This window comes from Mytilus californianus, unplaced genomic scaffold (genome assembly GCF_021869535.1).
Source record: "Mytilus californianus isolate M0D057914Y unplaced genomic scaffold, xbMytCali1.0.p SCAF_6, whole genome shotgun sequence".
In the NCBI taxonomy this organism is placed as follows: Eukaryota; Metazoa; Mollusca; class Bivalvia; order Mytilida; family Mytilidae; genus Mytilus; species Mytilus californianus.
Genome location: NW_026262712.1, coordinates 33,935,493 through 33,956,141, shown reverse-complemented (window position 1 = coordinate 33,956,141; position 20,649 = coordinate 33,935,493). Strand labels below are relative to the sequence as shown.

Here is a 20,649-nt window from a genome sequence, read left to right as displayed (position 1 = left end):
AAGAAAATTCAAAACAGAAAGTCCCTAAGCAAATGGTAAAATCAAAAGCTCAAACACATCAAATGAATGTTTAACACCTGTCTTATATACCTATATGGAGTTATTTTCTTTCAAAACGATAGGTCACTCTTTCGAAGAATCAACCCGGACGATACCCTGTTTCAATGAAATATGCTTCAAGGCATGAAATAATGACCTGTGTGAGGTCATTTTTTTCCTTGATAAAAATGCAAACTAAAATTTACTCCAACATTTAATTCGTTTTATACTAGTAGTTTTAAAGTTCCATCTTTGACATGTTTAACAAAACATCGTCATTGACGCGCATTTTAACTTTAGAAACAAATAATGTAATGCTTTGTAAATTTTTCGCTACAATAAAGGGACATTATTGTATATGTGAGATGAATTTTAATGTAAAACTTTTCATAACACTTTTAAAACAAGCCAGATCTAACACATTCGTGTGTAGGATTTTGAATATCTTATTGTTTTACACTGAATACGAAATCATACTGTGCCCTACACGTAGTGATATTCGTTTTCATGTATCACGATTTCGTGCTCTCTCCGTGTCAGTTCTTAACTTTTTACATCTATATATACCTTTTACTCTATCAAATGATCAACTGATAAAATATTTTTATATTCTATTGAATAACAGCCACGTACCTCACAATGGGGTCGGGGGAGTATAGAATTAAATCTTAAATCTCTGCTTTAAAACAAATGTATTGCCATTCAAAAGGAAATCATTCGGAATAGCTCATGTGTCAAAAATCGTTGAAAAAATAATAACTTTTCCGTGATAAAAATGCCATCACAAATAGGAAAAATAACCAAAACATAGCACCCCCTTCCGTAAACTAAGTTGGTACATTAAATTACTTACAATGTGACTTGTATTTTTCATACACCGTTATCGGATGGTAACAATTCATTTGTGGCTTTCTTCATGCAGTTACAGTAATATTTTTATTGTGATTTGATAACGATTTCTAACGTTTATATCTAGATTAATTAGTGAGTTTTATTTCACATTCTAAATGAGCCGTAGGGCGTATTAAAACCTGAACGTATCAGAAAGGGATATCCCACTTTAGTGTGGTCGGTAAAATAGGATGCTAATTCTGCAAATCTTTGCAGAACATAAAATTTTTTTGACGGTATATAAGTCAGATAATGCATATTTTAAGGTTTTTTGTGTCGTAGAACACACCTCGGGGTGTTATACGACAAGAGAAACCATAAAATATGCATTATCTATCACATATTCCTGACTTGGTACAAGTATTTTCTAATGTAGAAAATGGTGGATTAAACCTGGTTTTATAGCAAGCTATACCTCTCCCTTTTATGACAGTCGCATAAAATTCCATCATATTGACAACGATGTGTGAACAAAACAAAGAGACACAATAGGTAAAAATGTCAGAAGTATGGGTACAGCAGTCAACATTGTTTTTATATATAGACAAATCACACTAGCAAAAAGCGAAAGACAAAAATAAAAAAAAGATTTACCATAGCACAATAACACATTGACTGGATGTATAAGAACCGAGCCTTGTCAAATGTATATTAACAAAAATAAGCATCCTTCAGGATCAATTTTATACTTTGTTATTATATATATATATTTGAATGGATAGAAGGGACGACTATTTTGAAATTGTGGGATTTTCCATTTTTATATCAATTCAATTATTAAAAGTGACTACAAGCAGCATAACAGCAAATATGAAACATTTGTGTGTTTTATTAGCTGAAAAGGCAACATTTGCATATTTAAAAAATCTAAATAGAATACAACTATATGATTTGTAATTGTGAATAGACAACAACTATCTGTTGATAATCGATAAACTAATAATGGTCAGTTTGATCCTGTAAAAGTATATTTGAGTACCAGAAGCTATTAGACTGGTTACAGCTACATTTATAATAATTTTGCCTTTGCTTAGGCTCCGCTCAACAGGTCATATGTAGAGTGCTCAAGTTTTTGCCATTACAAACACAGTTACTTTGACCAGTCTACATATAATGGGTATATACTCAGTTCTGAGAGGCCTGCTATATATTTGTACAGAGTTTAGTAGCACATAGAATATGTTTACAGAATTTTAAGTTAAGCTTTGTTATCTCCCAATCTTTGAAACTATCAAAATGATATAGAACTTTTTGAGAAAAAACGTTGGAGTTCTATTAAACCAAAAATGTAAAAAAAGGCTTGTATAGATACATCTGAATATTTCATATCTCTATAATATTTAGAATTTACCAGGAATAGCTATCATAATTACAATTTAAGAACACTATAAGGGGTTCTGTTTTGCATGGTAGGGGGTTAAAAACCCATGGCTGAGTAAAAATGTTTAAAAATATCTTCCAACATGTTTTATTTCTACCAAGTACTTATTTAAGCATAATAACTATAAAAATGAAAATAGCAGGAATACCAATGATTATTTAAAAATCTGAGGTCTACAGAAGGGAATTTAATGTGCTACGTGAGTAAAAGGTTTAAAAATATTTTCTAAAATGTTTTATTCCTACCAAGTACCTTTTTAAGCATTATAACTATAAAAATAGCAGGAACAACAAAAGTAAGTTAAAAATCTGAGGTCTATAGGTGAATGGTGGTCAGTATTCCATGGAAGGGGGTTCAATTTTCATTGGCCGAATAAAAACAATCATCTAACATTTTTCTTAAAGCAGTATTACTATATAAAGTAGTTGAATAAGTATGACAATTGAAAGTATGAGGTTTATATTGGGGGGAAGTGGGACTTCAAATTTTCATGCCTAAGTATAAAATGGGTAAAACTGTTCTCTAACATGTTTTTAATCCTACCAAGGACTTATCATTAAAGTATTTCTTATAACATAACTAGAATAGCTATGACAATTTAAAATCTGGGTAAAACATATCAAACATATTTTCTAGCATGTTTTATTCCTTCGACTTTTTATTACTATATACTATAGTATTATAGCTGAAATAACTATGACAATTTGAAAATCTGAGGTTTATAAAAGGATCAATGTTCTATTCGTACCAATAACTTATTAATGCATTATTACTATATTTCATAGCTTTGCGATAACAACAAACTCGTTCTTATTCACTCAAAATATTTTTTGGTAGCATTACTATATCAGTTTACCCTCTGGAGGAGGTGTTTGGGGGGGGGGGGGGAGATGGGAGGAGGGGGCTACATCAAAACTTATTTGATAGGGGTGCCGCTTGGGTTCTGTACCATAATCCTTTATTGGATGATTTAAAAAACAAAAATAAGTAAGCAATGAACGTGGTTGTTAAATTTGATATATGCTTTTTGTGCTTCTTTGTTAAATATTTGTTTGTTTTTGTTCTGATTGAGATTGTGACACGGTAATGACTGCTGTTCTCCTATTTTGACAATTTTACCTATTATGTCTGTTTTGTTCACGCATAGTTGTAAATATAATTGAATTTGATGCGACTGTCATACAAGTGAGAGGTTTAGCGCTATAAAACCAAGTTCAATCCACCATTCTCTACATTTGAAAATGCCTGTACCAAGTCCGGAATATGACAGTTGTTGTCCATTCGTTTGATGTGTTGTATCATTTGATTTTGCCATTTGATTACGGACTTTCCGTTTTGAATTTTCCTCGGAGTTCAGTATTTTTGTGATTTTACTTTTTACCCCTTCATATAAACCTTTTTATATATTGCGTAGGAAAAAATGTAACCTTTCCCATATTGTTTGTGTTTCATGTGGTGTGTAATGTAAGAGTGGAATACCAAAGTGTCAGAAGAGAAAAATTTGTTGATAAAGACACAGTGGGAACACCAAAAAAGAGGACCCGACGAAGAAGTTATGGGAACTTTATTGACTTTGTTATATATTTCTGATAGTTTGCCCCGAACTATTCAAATATTTTCAAGCCTGAAAAGGTGACATATTCCAGCGGCACGTCCTATCACAAGACGTGTCCCCCGAGTTAACCCCTATCTGTCAAGTACATAATTGTCAAATATAAGAATACAAGAAATTGGGATATATTAAGCATTTGAACATCAAAAGGCGGCATAAATTTTTTGGAAAACACGGTTATTATAGTTATGATTTTTGTTAAGATCATACCCCCTTATTTTAGTTAAATGTTTATTGGTTATTCCCTTACAGAAAATTTTTCTCTTCCACACCTGCCTCAAAATAAATCTGCGGCAATGGAGTAAAATAAATATAAATTTTGGATCGTTTCAACTTTTGATCATAATTACAGACATTCAATAAATAAAAAGAGTAAAATTCTATATTACTTACTTGATTTGTTTATCCTCTGTACGAATGTTTTAAACGAAACTTAACTACCCAAGAGGTAAATAAATCAGGTAATCGGTATTTATACCCGTGACTACGCCTTAAACGAGCAATGAGACAAATGATTGGATAACGCAAAAAAATCCGGAACATTCGGTAATAATGATGTAATTCAGTTTCACTCTATGATTGGCTTATCTATTATTGTTATTTATCCCATGATTTCTTCTCATTGCTAATCCGATTTGTTCCAGAACTATTGGGAAGTTTCAAAATTTTGATATGAGGTTTGAAATTGAAAGGTGTCCTATCAAAGCAAATCAAATCTAATCAAAAGTTTATACAATATCCACACAAATAGCACCTGCAATCTTATATACATGATGATAATAAATGATTAGAAAATGATTAAATTAGAACGAAATCTTACATATATGAGGGGAAAGAACCAGTACAAAGAAAGATAATTCTATTTTTTCTTCTTAACTTTAGTCTCGTTGCACCAGGGTTATCGTTCTCACTGCGAACAATAACGTCTGGAAGAAATTGTTGAGGTATACGTAATATATATATATATATCTATATTTTTGGATCAGCCACTGCCTCTTCATGTAATTTGACGCACAAGCTTTGTTTATTCTATTAACAAAACTGTTTTAGTGGGGTGGGGAAGGAATCTGTTGTCAGTATCAATCCAATAGCAAATATTATGTTTATTTAGATTGCAACTGAAAGTGTTTCTACTCTCCTCCCCTTTTCTATTTTTTTCTTTATTTTCTTTTTTTAGTTTATATATATATACCCGGCCACCGAAAGCTTTATTATTGTGAAGCCTAGGTGGTCGAGTGGTCTAGGGCGTCGGCATAGTGCAGGCGATTTGGTGCCACGATGTCTCAGTAGCATGAGTTCGAATCTAACAATGTTAGGCTGTTATTTAGACGAATTATATATATATATATATATAAGTCTAGAGATTTGCACACGAACGACATTCTCCAGAAGTACTTCCAATAGTCTGCGTAACCTGCTGGTGCGGGCTGAAGTGTCTGATAATAGAAGTACTTCTGGAGAATGTTGTTCGTTTGATGAAAAACGCTGCAAATGCTGCCTACAGATGCATCACTCATCAACTTTTCACAGTAAGGCAACCGAAAATAACTATAAGATATTTTGCAATGTTAACTTCAAAAGTATGAATGTTATTTACATTCTAGAATGTTCGGTTTGTGGCCTCCAATATGTTGGTGAGTCAAAGCAGCCTTTCCACAAACGCCTCATTGGCCATAGGAGTGATATCTCTAAGAAGCCACTTCTCCCAGTTTCTCAGCATTTCAGACAGTCTGGTCACACACTTGATGACTTTAACGGCATGAGGATCCTAGTGATTGAACAGAACATTCACTGGAGTGATGCCCAGCGACAGGTTCGGGAAATCTTTTGGATAAAGGAACTAAATGTACATCATCCAAACGGCATCAATAAAAAATACTAAAGTTTTATTTTTCACTCATTTTGGGATGTAAATATACACAGTCACGTATATTTGAGTATTGAGTTTTGTTTTATATTATGATGTTCAGGATTTTGGATTAAATCAATAGACCAAAACTTACCTGTATTATTGAGCTATTTTTATACATATAATCAGTATTGTTAAAATAATTGACAATGAAGAAGGCTATTTGTTAAGCCGAAATATTTGTTAAGCCGAAATATTTGTCAACACGATTATTAACAACATCTTCGTATAATACCATCTTATATTAGTATCGTTGTGCAAATCTCTAGACATATTTAATTTTTTTCCTTATCTGCACAGTATCGTCTATTCTAGACGATCCGGTACATAGTAAATTTGCTGGTTGGTCCTTTTTATAGACTTCTATATATATATATATATATACATTCATGAAGCCTCGTCTAAGATTTGTAGATTTTCCTCCTAAAACGCGATTGAATGGCATTTACATGTTGAATATAAAATCCCTCCCGTACTTCAATAACAAGATCATGGTCAAAGGCTACCGTATTGTTTTAAAAACGAGAGTTAGTTCTTTTTATTGAAATGTAATTAGAAACGATTTGTTTTAAAAGGGAGATAAAAAATATCGTCAATATTAAGTTTGTAAAAATCGTGTATTTAGATAAAACAAAAATCTAAAACAAGAATTGATATAGTATTTCAGCATAAATCCTTGGTTAGAAAACAATATATTCAATGATCGAACCCTTTATTAATATCAAGTTTTAATTTTAGCATATCGACACTCCTCTCAGAGGCGGAGTTTAAGGGGGAAATTTGGTTGATTAATATATAGGGAATCACTGAAGCATGTCTTGAGCAGGCCGACTCTTAGGCAGTCAGTCTCCATCCTTTTATGAATATTTTTGGATCAGCCACTGCCTCCTCATGTAATTTGACGTACAAGCTTTGTTTATTCTATTACAAAAATTGTTTAAGATTTTCTTGCAAAAAACAGTCTTCATGATACATTTATTATCTTGTAATACCGATGACCCTACATGCAAACCAACATGGCTAACATGGCTAAAAATAAAATATAGGAAATGATGGCTATAAAGAAAATATAGGAAATGATTGCAAGTCTTAAAAGACCGCCATAGAAATAGAAAGTCTGATCGGGGCCAGAAATGTTAAGAATGTTGAGATCTACCTGTTATCAATGTCAAAATCGTCAGACGTTTTCTTATAGGATTTATTGCCTTTGAATGTCATTTATCTTCATTTGCCTACATTTTGAAAACTATAATAGATAGAAAGAACTTTAATAAGGAAGTTAATTTTTTGAAACAAACAAGTTAGGTATATCTATCCCAAGGATAGAAATGTAAAAAAATAACCGACATTTTGAGAAAAAAATCTAAAATTTTGACCCCATTTATCTCTTAAAGAGGCACATGACAGGTATATTGTTTTATTACATATTTGAACTGCTAGAGTGAAAAATAGTTTGCATGCAATTTTTCGTCTACAATTCACAGCGGGATCGAAACTGTATCGTTGTGTATCATATGCCCTTAAAGATGATTTTGCAAAAACAGTGGGAATAGTGGAAGATGCAGGTGCGAGACACAGTATCTGTAAAGACTCAAGTTCGTTTTACCTAGAAACAGTGCATTTTCTATTAACATTAGTAAGTTATGTTCAAAGTGATGATTAAACCTTTCACCTCAGGTCAGACACTCAAGCTCTCCCTAGATTGTGAGCTGTCAATTATTTACTGTGTGTCATTTAAGGAAGATGGGGGTCTAAATTTAAATCCATAGAATTTTTTGATAATTTGTCAAAATGTAGTTTATATCATGCTTTTTCAAAAATATAATAAAAAGAATGGGTCACCGTGCTTTTTTTCACGCTATGGGTTGATCAAAAGTGTCAGATTTTATATAGATTATGCATGGAAAACCCAAATGTTGGTGATAAAAGCAAAACTACACCATAGAATTTTAACAAAAGATCATGAAGATATGAGAATATAGCTCTAATGATATGCTTTCAGATAAGATAAAGAAAGAATTGGATTATGGTACTCGTTTTCTTGCTACATAAGAAAATAGGTAAATTCACAACACATTCTAATATAAATGTTACTTTAACAAGTTATCTCCCCTTATATCTGAGTTATCTACCCTTAAATGGCAAAATTAGAAAAAAATGAATAAAACAAAAGAAAGATTGATTTTTGTCAAATACAGCCGTAAATATGATAAAATACATAGTTTTCTATATTAACATGAAAAGTCTTACACATGTATTGTAAAAATGTAAGCTACCGAGCGGAATAGTAGAAAAGGCTGCAAGTTAACAAATAGTTCTAAATGAAATAATTTATTATGCAGGAATATTAATTTCAATTTCAGATACAACTAATTCACAAAATTTAAATCAAGTCAAAGAACCTGCATAATGTCAGTGTTTAGACAAAAATAACGAATATCAATAAATATATGTTCAATAATAATCGAACAATTCCAAAATCAGGCCAGGGTTGGGCTAAAAATGTTTCACGGCAAAAACACCACCGTCAAGTACAATGTGTAACGGAATTCACAGTCTTTTTACACAATTAATACCTGAAGATGTGTAATTAAATGCTAAAATAGCTAAACTTAACTTCTTACATAAATTCACAAAGCCAAACGTGAAATAAATAGGTTAGGAGAACGAAAAGCAGCCGTTCTCTGGGACAGTAAAAATTTAACTTACCAAGTTGTTTACGTTCGAAACCAAGATGTCATTATCACGGAATATTTCCCGTAATTACTAAAATTTCACGGATCTCGTATACGCGATCATTACACTGACAAATATTCATGACCATAAATTATATACAATTAATAGTTTTATTCCGTAATAACAATATTTCAATAAGCACACCCGGAATTAATCCCGTATTTCAGGAATAACTTCTTTGTTGTGATAAGGACGACAACTCTTGCACAAAACATGGAACTACGGTTTGGCGGAAAATGTGTCAAAACAGTAAATTTCTACTGAAAACGTTGATTTATAAATGAAACGAGACTAAAATGTGCTTTATCAGGTCTGTCATACCATTACACAAATTGGGCAAACTTAAATAATATGAAAGGAATGATATTCCATACGAAATCATCATTAAAGATCGAGATATGTCAAAATACCATTTCAGTTTCACAACACTACCACCCTTGAAGAATACATTTCGTCCCCGAAATTCCATAATTCAATTAACTAAAATTAGAAAAGTATGCTTATTAAACATAATAATAATAAAAAAAAATCATTAAATATGTTTGACGCTGAGAACTTCTTCTCCTTTAAGCATCACATTAAATCTACATATATGATATATACACAATAACAACGAAAAGTGTTTGAGGACTTCACCTCCTTCACAACACTAAAATATCTGATAAAGTAAAGACAAAATTGGTATAAAAAAAATTAAGAATCAATAAAACAGGTAAATAATTAAAGCTCCAAATGAAAACTAATTTCATTTCATATTTATATACTTGTCATTTAAAAATTCATTTTCTAATTTTATGTAAAGATTACGTGAACCAATTTCGTCTACAACAAATGCATGTATATGACATTTCAATAAAAATAAAGATTAACATAATGTCTAAAACAGTTTTTTCACAACATAGCCTTTAAGCTTTTTCCTTGGCATCTCATTTTCTTTCTCGTCATCTGTTTCATATTCCTGAACTCTCAGCTTTCTCCTCAGCACTTCCACTTCATTGTCTTTATGTCGGAGTTTCCTCTCCAGTTTCCTTATAACGTCATCTTTTTCCTGTAATTGTTTCTTGCTTCCCCCTTCTCCCTTCCTAAGTTTCTTTTCAGCTGACTGGACATCATCTTCTTTGGTTTTTAAGTCTTTGTTTTATTTCAGTAAAATGTCTGAAATATACAATTGCAAATGGGCTGACTGTTTATATGAAGGAAAGAAGAGAGACACAATTTGGCACATTATATTAAACTATGTACAGGAAGACCAGGTACCATTTCAGTTTCACAATACTTGAATTACATACTACGCTCGAAATTTGCACATTTCATTACAAAACTAGACCGATTGTTATCTGCGTTATCAAAATCCAAGATGGAGGAAGACACCCGAGCTACCTTACTATTTTAATGCGTTGTGATTCTATTGTCTCATTCTGTAAACACTAAATCAAGTGGTTATTAAATACGTATCAAAGGAAACAGTTTTGCGGATCGTTAAGTATAACTAACAAACAGATATTATAAAAAAATGTTTACTTTCATTAATACAATAGTTTAAAGTGCCTTAAAATCCGTCTAGTAATCGTGTTTGTTAATATTTTAGTGAATGAACATACGATTTTTCAGTATAAACTTATGAAAGGACTGTTTTTCGATTAGATAACCAGCTCACATCATAACACAACTAAGTGACAAATAAGGTAGGGTGAATACGGTAAATTCTCCAAAACAATTTTTGGGATTTCAAACATAAAAAGCAAAGACAAAAATCATTCAAGTATCGGTCAAACTTTTTGCCAAAATGTTAACTGATTAAATTGGTACTTCTTTATGATCTTTCAACTGCAATATGATAGAGCAAACAGAAATATGAATAAAAAGGGATATAGGGTACGTGTCAACGAGGCAGCAATTCAACAAAACAAATTATAAATTGAGATTTAATGATGTTTTGTTGAATTGATTATAAAAACTTAACATACTGAACAAATGTTTTTTGTATGTTGCTCAATCTTAAGTTTTCTATGTTGTGTTTTGTGTACGATTGTTTGTCTGTTTGTCTGTTGGTCTTTTTCTTTTTAAGCCATGACGTTGTAAGTTTATTTTCGACTTAGTAGTTTAAATGTCCCTCCGGATTTATGCTCCTCTCTTGTACACAAATTACCGACTTAAAATTTGCTTCACATTAGAAATGACAATTTAATGATAACGATCTTTAAAAAGTGAACACACATACGCTTATGGAGATATTTGGAAGCGAAAATTTGAGAATTAATATTGCGGATTTTTTTGCTAGATGAACAATTCTTCAGACATAAAAAAGTTTTTTCTCGCCTGCATCGAACATTATTGAACGGAAGACAAAGTTATTTACAAACTATTTGTTTAAAGTTTTATATTTTGAAAGAAAGAACCCTTAAATGCTTATTACCTTTAATTTTATGCAGATAACTATGATACGAATTTTCCGTCTGCCATATGGCCATTGTCTTTGACCTCATATTTATGTTCAGCGACTGTTTGACACAATGTTGAATTTCTTCGTTATGTAAAATACTCACTTTCTATTGGTTATACATGTAAGATAACTATTTTAGGAATATGCGATCCTTGAATGTTCTATATGTCCGTCTGACAGGTTTCACCTGACCTCGACCTCATTCCATGGTTCAGTTATCAATGTTAAGCTTTTGTGCTTTGGAATATTTTTTAGCTACTATAATAAAAAAATTAGCAAAATTTCTGTATAGAATGATTGTTAGGTGTCAGTCGGGCATTTTTCATCTGACCTTGACCTTTCTTTCATGATTCTTTGGAAAGAGTTAAGTTGTTACGATCTGTTTATCCGACACTTTAAGCAATAAAGCTACTAAGGTTAATGATAAGTCCTTTTATATTGATTCTTTATGTATTTTGTCTTTTGTTTTTTGTGCTTCTTGTCACTCAAATGATCACTGATAAGTTAGGCTATTTTAACCCGATTTTAACAGGGGTTTTTTGGTGCCGATTCACCCCTGTCTCCAGTTAAGGCCTTTTTAGCGCTCTCAAAAATATCAACTCAACTATATTATTGTGTGTCTGTTCCAAGTCAGGAGCTTGTAATTGAGTGGTTTCCTATTATACTGTATTTCTTTTATTGATTTTTCATGAGGCGAGCTGTTTATTTTGTCGTTTGAATTGTTTCACTGTCTGTCGTGTAGAGGACATTAAAGCTGATTGTATATTTGAAGTTTAACCATTCCAGAAGATTGTCTTTTATTAAGAATAAAATTTAAATCCTATATTCTTTAAATGGAATAGCAATACATTTTTAAAATCGTTCAATTTTGTATTTAGTATGATGGTTGATTATGTGGATGCTTGATTATTTGGTGATGAAGTTGGTTGGTTGATTATAAGTCTGCTTTTTTTTTTAACTCGCCTGTGATATTTTGTCATTTTGTATTGGCATCGGTCGTTCATCGACCTCTCGATAAACTTTCAGATTTTAATCTAAATGAAATAAAACAGAGTTGCCACTTTCAATATCCTTTTTATTTGTTGGACAATTCCTCAACAAGTAAGGCAGCAATTGTCTTTTTTAACTTGTGATTTGTTAATTTCGTGAAAAAATACTTTTAGTGAACGACAGAACCACCTGAATCATATTTAGTAATACACCCAAGACGAGCTCCTAAACAAATGTTTTTGTTTTGATACTTATTTGATATTTAACATGACTACAATCAGAGATTTATTTTAGGTGTTTATTGTTCAGGTATTTCATTCAATGAAACAAGTAGAAGAAGACGTCTCTAGCAACGATAGGTTCCTGTAGTCGCTTTTAAACTGTTAAGGAGCATCATTTCCTAACCTAAAAGATCAACACTTCTATTTAGAGCATTATATCCGACGACAAAAGTTTTGGAAAAAGACATTCTGAGACTAAATCTTGCAATATCGTTCTGAACAGTAACACGGCCAACCAAGCTCAAGTGGTGGTACCAGCCTCTTAATCAAGATCCATTTAAAATATAAAGTTGAAGATACACAAAAGAATAAACACTCAATCAGACTTAATCAGCGGATGTTGCACGCTGCCGAATTGGAAAATTGCTTTTACCTGTCAAAAAATGTAACGTAAAAATATTTAACAATGACGAAATTGTGAGTTAGAAATGTTGTGTAATGTATTTGATATAGTGAACATTAGCGAGGACAATACGTGTGATGTTACATCCGGTTGTTCAATTCAGCCTTGCATTACCATTTTGGACCTGGAAACGAAACAAATCAAGAAAACAATTTCACTTGATTCGTATACTTCTGGAATATCACTTAAAGAAAATAGATTAATCTATTCTTGTAACAGTGGAATACGAATGGTCAATCCGTATGATGAGTCTAGAAGTGACATAGTCCGAGTATTGATGATGCCCAGTGACTATAACGTTGTAACATTTGGGGACAAAGTATATCACTCAAATGGGGGAAAAAGCACAGTTACATGTTATGATCTACAAGGTAAACTGCGGTGGACATTCAAGAACGAAAGCGTTCTGAAGACTCCGCGTGACATTGATGTCGATCATTATGGCATTGTGTATGTGGTAGGGTACCGTTCTTACAACGTTGTAGTAATCTCCCCTGATAGTCGACGACAAAAGGAAGTATTGACAGCAGGCGATGGTCTTGATGAACCATCTCACTTCATTATTATGGATAAAAAAATCAGTTGCTACTTGCGAACTGTCGAAACATAGTCGCTTCGTTTGATTTTCATTGATAACATTTATCTTTCAATAGACATTGTCATTTCATTTAAAGAAATAGTTCAGCTCTACGTATACTTGATAAATTGCATGCACATATTGGTGATTTTGAACCTGTGCAAAGTTTTGATTTTTCAACCCTATCTACCACTTTGCCTCAAATATCTCATTAAGAAAAAAATCACATACCTATTAAAATGGACATTTAAAGAGTCGGAGTGCGAATATGTATTTTCAAACACTTTAATGTCATTTTTAGTAACACTAGACAAAATAATTATGTCAATTCGGCCTGCTTTGATACGATAACGTCACATGGATTTTCACTAGATAACAGTTTTGTTCGCTATTGAGATTCCGTATATCTTCAAGTTATCGGAATTCCAATGTGGACTAACTGTGCACCACTTATTGCGGACCTTTTTCTGTATTGTTACGAGTTACAACAAAGATCCACCAAAACAACATCTGATAAAAAAAATATTTTTCTAACACTTTTAGATATTTGGATGATAAATTGACTCTCAATGATGACGACTTCAGTATGTACACTAATGAGATTTATCCTGCTGTGACGTTTTTTTATCTTCTTATGGTGTTTATATATCCCAACTTGTACGAATCGCTCGTGTATGTAACAATGTATTTGATATTAACGAAAGAAATCTCTGTATTACTGTAAAATTAGTACACCAGGATTTACGATATCTCAAACTTGTAAAAAACATTTTCCAAATTCATCATCGGTACAAGGACAGCATTCGTAAAGAAAAATCAGCGTGCATACATCTTACATTGTATACGATCAGGTATTTCACGTCCAACTTTAATGGTAATATTCTATCCAAAGCACAAAAATTACTTCATTCATCTCAAAAGCTTACCAATCCTTGAAACAAACTTATTCAGAAGATATATAGTTACAACACTGTTGTCAAGTCATTGATGGTGGCATATTTTGGAATTAATATTGATTCACACGTAGGCTCTTTGCGTCGGAAATATACACATTTATTCTAAATCCAGTTATTGACATATATATATATGTATATTTTTGATGGTATGATACTAAACCCCTAACAAGAGGGATTGTGCTTGATAATTATATGATGAAGACATAATCTTTTAATCAGTTTAATTGAGGTTTGGAGCTGGCATGTCAGTAACTGCTAGTAGTCCTTTGTTAATTTATCTTCATCATTGCATTTTGCTAAGTTTTTTCTGTTAACTTATATAACATCGGACTCAGATCTCTTTTAAACTAAGTTTTATTGTGCGTACTGCGGTTCTTTTTTCATTAAATTCCACATTGGCTAGAGGTATGGGGGTGGGTTGAGATCTTACACAACATGTTTAACCACGTCGCTCTTTTGCGCCAGTCCCAAGTCTGGAAGTTATAGCCTTTGTTAATGTTATATGTGGTTTTTTTTAATTTTGGTTCATTTATGTTTCGTTTGATGTTCGTTTTCATCGAACTAGTATACATTTTTTTAAGGAACCAGCTGAAGCTCGCCTCCGGATACGGGATCTTCTTGCTGTGTTGAAGACCTATTGATGGCCTTCGGCTGTCTATAGCTCTCTGGTCGAATTGTTGTCACATTCACCGTTTCTATTCACAAATTCATATACAATCTTCTTACCTCTCAAATAAATTTTAGCCGTATATTCTATAAAATTTAAAGTTATTGTAAATGCATTTAACGTGTTTATTCCAAAAAACGGCCGATAAAATGTGATAATTTCAAAACAAATGGCGTAATGGATTCATATTGAAAGAAATAGACATTGTTTATCATATGCATTATATATGATGGGTGGACACAGCGTATTGTCTAGTCCCTTTTTTCTCCTCCCCGACTCCCGTTCTGTGTAATGTTTTGTGTTCAATTTTTCACCATACATACACCGTATGTTCATTATTGGTTATCTTGTGCCGCCTGGAAGAATATCAAATATATGAAATTATTTGCTTTTGTAAAAAATTTAAAAGTTGACATCCGCAACAAAATATAGATACATTTAATTTTATCTACTTTCAATATGATGCAGTTATCAACACTGAATGTTCATGCTTGTCATGGTTTATAGCAATTTTATGGTTACTACGGTTTTTTATTAAAAAAAACCTGCGTATTTGCCTACCATATGGAAAACTATAGTAGATAGAAATAAACCTTATAAAGCAAAAATTATCATCAGAACAAGATCTACAATCACATCTATTATAAACAATTTTTTTAGATAACTTCTTATATGATTTCTTGTACTACAATTATGATTTTTACCCGTTTTGCATTTTGGCAAAAACTGTTTATAGTAAATAAAGGAAACTGTAAACAACAAAAATGATCCGACATATAAAATACGAAGGTATGGTATGATTGTTAATGCGAAGTGTATCAACTATTCGGCCTTGGACAATAAACAAAACGTGTAATGTGTAGCAAGCTATTAACGCCCTTAAAACGACAAAGACAAGATCTCAATTTGATATGTTACTAAAAATAACTTAAATTGTCAAACAATTCTCAGGTTAAAATTGCAAATCCCAAAATAGGAATTATATCATTTGTTTCAATCATCGTTTTTTTTTATGTCTGAATGAACATTATAACAAATAAACCGTAAAGTTCCCAATCCATGTTGATTGTATTGATAGGCACAAGATTATGTAAATCACTTTCACAAATTGTACAAATGAGAGAGCTTTGATTCAATGGGGCAGCAAATTATACATAACACAAAGCTCGTTAAATTAATGAATACTCAAGTCTTTTTTCTTTCTTTCATTGTTTCTTTTTGACAATGATAAGATTATGTATCGGTTGTAAATTAATCAATGGGAAGGTATACACTATGAAATTAATGTTCGGGATTGGAACCATAGCACTAAATTTCATATTTTTTACTTTTCTATTGACTAACAATTACTTACTATGTGTCAATTAACAGGTTTTTTTATGCGTTGTGATTCTATTGTCCAGTTCTGTCAACGCAAATCAAAGGGAAATAAAATACGTATACCAAATACTATGCGGTACTTCAAGTGTAACTAAAAGATATCATAAAATATTTAATACTTTCATTAAAATAAAATAATAGTAAACATTTGCTTGAAATCCGTCTAGTAATTGTATGTATCAACTGATAGCGAATACAGATATACTTGTCATAGTTACTTTTGATAGCAAAGTTATTCAATTAGATGAAGAGTTCACATTAGTTTACGATTTACTAACAATTAAGGTAGGTAGATAACGAAATATTTTACAAAACAATATTTTGTATTAACAAAAACAGCAAAAAACTTTCAAATATCAGTCGAACATATTGTCATAATTTGTCAAATATATAGGTTTTGTATTGGAACCACTTTATGATCTATCATTTGCATTATTAAAGCTCTTGGAGTTATGAATAGAAGAGAAACAGGCAATACGTCAATAAGATAAGACAGCACCTCAACGAACGTGACAAATAATGAAGAGATATTATCAAGATCACAAATACTTATCATAGTGAACAAATGTTTTGTGTACCCAAATTTTCTTAACAGAGTAAAAATAGAAATTTCTTTCTTAACACTGTAAATAATTGCTTTTGAAGATTTTATCTGATGACATGTAAATATTGCATCAGTAACTGCCCCTGAAATGTTAACAATTGAAAATCTAAATTCAGTTTCGATATTACAAATCAAGAAATGTTTAATCAGAAGAGTCAAATATCTCGAAAAAGTTTATAGATTTTGCAAACTTGAAAAGCTTGTACACATATACGTATTATGGAGATATTTGGTGGAGAAAATGCGATAATAAATGTTTAAACTTGATTAACAATTACTCAAAATAAAAAAAAAAACGTTATGTCTCGCCTGCAAAGGAAGTAACTGAATGTCAGACAAAGAGATTACACACTATTTGTTTAAAACTTTATATTTCAAAAGACATGAGTGCATATTACCTTGTATAGAGTTCCCTATTTTACGAAATTTCCGTCTGGGGATATGATCATTGTTCTTGAACTCATTTTCATATTCAGTGACAGCTTGAAAAAACTTTTTTTTTATGTGACATACTATTGTACTATGAGTAACAAGATGAAGAAATATGGGATCTGTGCATGGTCTACATGTCTGTCAGACAGGTTTCGCCTCACTTAGACCTCATTCCATGGTTCAGTTGTCAATTTTAAGCTTTTGTAGTTTGATATATTTCTCAGATATTATAATCAAAACATCGGCAACATTTTCTGCATGGAATGATTGTGAGGTGTACGTGTTCGTTTGGAAGGTTTCATCTGACCTTGAAATTTCATTCATGGTTTTTTGCATAATATTTTAGTTGTTACGGTTTGGTATGTTCTCAGATACTGTAATCAATAAAGCCAATAAATTTATTGTATGAATTCTAAGATTGATACCTAATATATTTTTTCTAAAAATAATTGTTTTGTGCTTCGTGCCAATCTGAAGTCGAGCCTCTTCAACGAGAGTTTTGCAGTTTGTTCGGTTGTGCCGTTACACCATTGTCTCCGGTAAGAGGAGACTTGAGCGTTCTCAAAAATATCAACTCGTTCATATTATTCTGGGTCTATTGTAGTCAGGAGCCTGTAGTTGAGTAGTTGCCTGCCATATTTGTATTTCGTTTTATTGTTTTATCACAGATCAGCCTGTTTGTTTTGTCGTATGATTTTTTTCACATTCTGTCATTTGGTGCCATTTGAAAGCTGGCTGTATATTTGAAGTTTGACCATGACCAGAAGATTGTCTTTCATTAAAAATGTTGTTTTCAAATGCATTGAATCAGTTTTAAATCCTGATCCAATCCTGTAAATGGAAAAGCATTATATGTTTAATGCTTAATCATGTGGTTGGTGGATTGATGATATAAATGCTATTTTTAGCTAACATGTGATATTTTGTCATCTTTTGGCGACCGTCGCCCATCAGCCGACAGCTTAATTTTCATATTTTTATCTTCATCTTGAAAAACCACGGAAGTAAATGAGCAAAACTTGACAGAGATGCTACTTCAAGTGTTGACCAAATGCTTTTTCTAACTTGGGATTTGTTAAATTTAATTAAATGCAAACTTATTCAAACTTTAACAAGAACGACGGAACGAACGAATTGAAACCAAATTTATCAATATCTTCAAGACAAGCTCCTGAACAAGTGTTGTTATTTTAGTAGTGATTTAAAAATGAACATGAGCCTTTTATTTAGGTTTCTATTATTCAGGTAGTTCTTTAAATCAAACAAGTTAATAGCAGAAGAAGTCTCTAGTAAAGATAAAGTCATGCAGTCACTTGATAACAACGAGGAGCACCATTTCCTAACGTATAAGATCAGTACTTCTATTTAGAATTGCCGACGTCAATAGTTTTGGAGAAGTACATACTGAGGCTATTCCTTCCGATTTTATTCTGATCAGTTAGATGGCCATGCAAGCTCAAGTTGTGGTACCAACTCAATCAAGATCAATTGAAAATATAAAGTTGACGATACACACGAGAATAAACATCCGAATAGACTCAATCTGCGGATGTTGCATGATGACGGACGGTAAAATTGCTATAACCAGTGATGAATGTAAAGTAAGAGTTATTGACATTGACGGATATCAATACTTTGAGATGGAGATGCAAAGCAAAGTATTTGATTTAGTGAACATCGGCCAGGATGATATATATGCTGTTACAACTGGTTGTGCAAGACCGCCTAGTATTACCATTTTGAACCTAAGAAGGGGACAAATCAAGAAGACAATTCTAATGGATTCGTTCACCTCTGGGATATCACTTAAAGAAAACCGATTGATCTATTCTTGTTACTATGGAATACGAATGATCAATCCGTATGACGAGGAGTCAACGAGTGAAATAGTTCGGGATAACACGACACCCAGGGACTGTTACGTTGCAACATTTAAGGACAAAGTGTATCACTCAAATTGGAAAAAAAACACAGTTACATGTTATAATCTACAAGGTAAACCTCAATGGACATTCCAAAATGAAAGCGTTCTGATGACTCCTCGTGGTATTGATGTAGATCATGATGGAAATGTGTACGTAGTGGGGAACCGCTCGAACAATGTGGTAGTTATCTCCCCTGATGGACAACGACATAAAGAAGTGTTGACAGCAGGCAATGGTCTTGATGAACCCACCTCACTTCATTATAATGGATCAACAAAGCAGTTGCTAGTTGCGAACTACCGAAACATAGTCGCCTTGTTTGACTTGTAATGAGCACATTAATTTTCAACACTAGTAACCATTATGAATTTATAGAAATATTTTAGCAAATATATATTTTCTTTTTAAATCTCACAAATTTGAGTCGTATATAAAATATATCATTAAAAGCAATGTAAATGCATTGAACGTGTTTAATTCAAAATACGGACGATACAATTTTATAATTTTAAACATTTGTGTAATGGATTTCCAAGGAATTCGTTTTTGTCACGGCTGATTAGGCTGCCTATATTGTTTGACGTAAATTTTCTATTGAGCTACTGCAATCATCAATTCACCAATATTCGAACAGACTGAATTTTCGGGAAATGACATCTGTGACAAACATAAACTTTTTACTACCTCTTTAACAGCAGAACCGAATAGCGCCCATACTACTTGTCCGATTGGACAAGTGAAAAATCGATGTCAGATGTAAAATATATCAAATTCAAGACTTACTAATTCCCAAAAAATTGAATGATTGTTTTATTGATCATGCAAAATGAATTAAATATCCATTGTCATTTATTGATTGAACGTATTTGAACATGCTGGCAGCCATTGACCAGGGGAATATAAGTAAGGGGGAAGGAAACCAATGTTAATGCTTCTTCTTAGTATAAGCCTCCTTGAATTGGGAGCACCTCCATATGGAGTTTTACCTTAAATTTAAAAGCTTGAATTAAAGTATGTTTCATTTGATTTTGATTTTATGCATGACATTACATTAAAAGAGGTTTTATTCAATAACATTGCAGTATAAAATACAGGCTAAAATGGCTGAAACGTCAAATTTGCAAACTTCGTGTTGAAAATTGGCTAACAAGGTCATTACAAAAACAGGTTGCGGGGATGAAACTTGAAACTTGAATGTCCAAAGAATAAGCAAGTCCAACCCTTGTATGTGTAGTCGTTGAACTCTAGGTTCCCACGTAAAGTTAAAATGCCCCTATTTCAAGAAGAATAAACTCACGAAAACACGAAAAATTCACTAAATTCGCGTTCATTGTTTTGATTTTGACCGCCTGACAACTTTACGGAAATATCAGAGTGATTATAAACAAGGACTCTGTGACGGGCAACTTATAATATCCGTGTT

At 32.2% G+C, this 20,649-nt stretch overlaps 1 long non-coding RNA gene across 1 annotated transcript; it reads left to right on the top strand.

Moving 5' to 3' along the window:
* Positions 1 to 10,108: 10,108 nt before the first annotated feature.
* Positions 10,109 to 20,083, top strand: LOC127705211 (uncharacterized). The gene is made up of 3 exons (XR_007983748.1): positions 10,109 to 10,253; positions 12,296 to 16,554; positions 18,551 to 20,083. It is a non-coding gene; the product is annotated as an uncharacterized LOC127705211 (long non-coding RNA).
* The last annotated feature ends 566 nt before the right edge of the window (positions 20,084 to 20,649 follow it).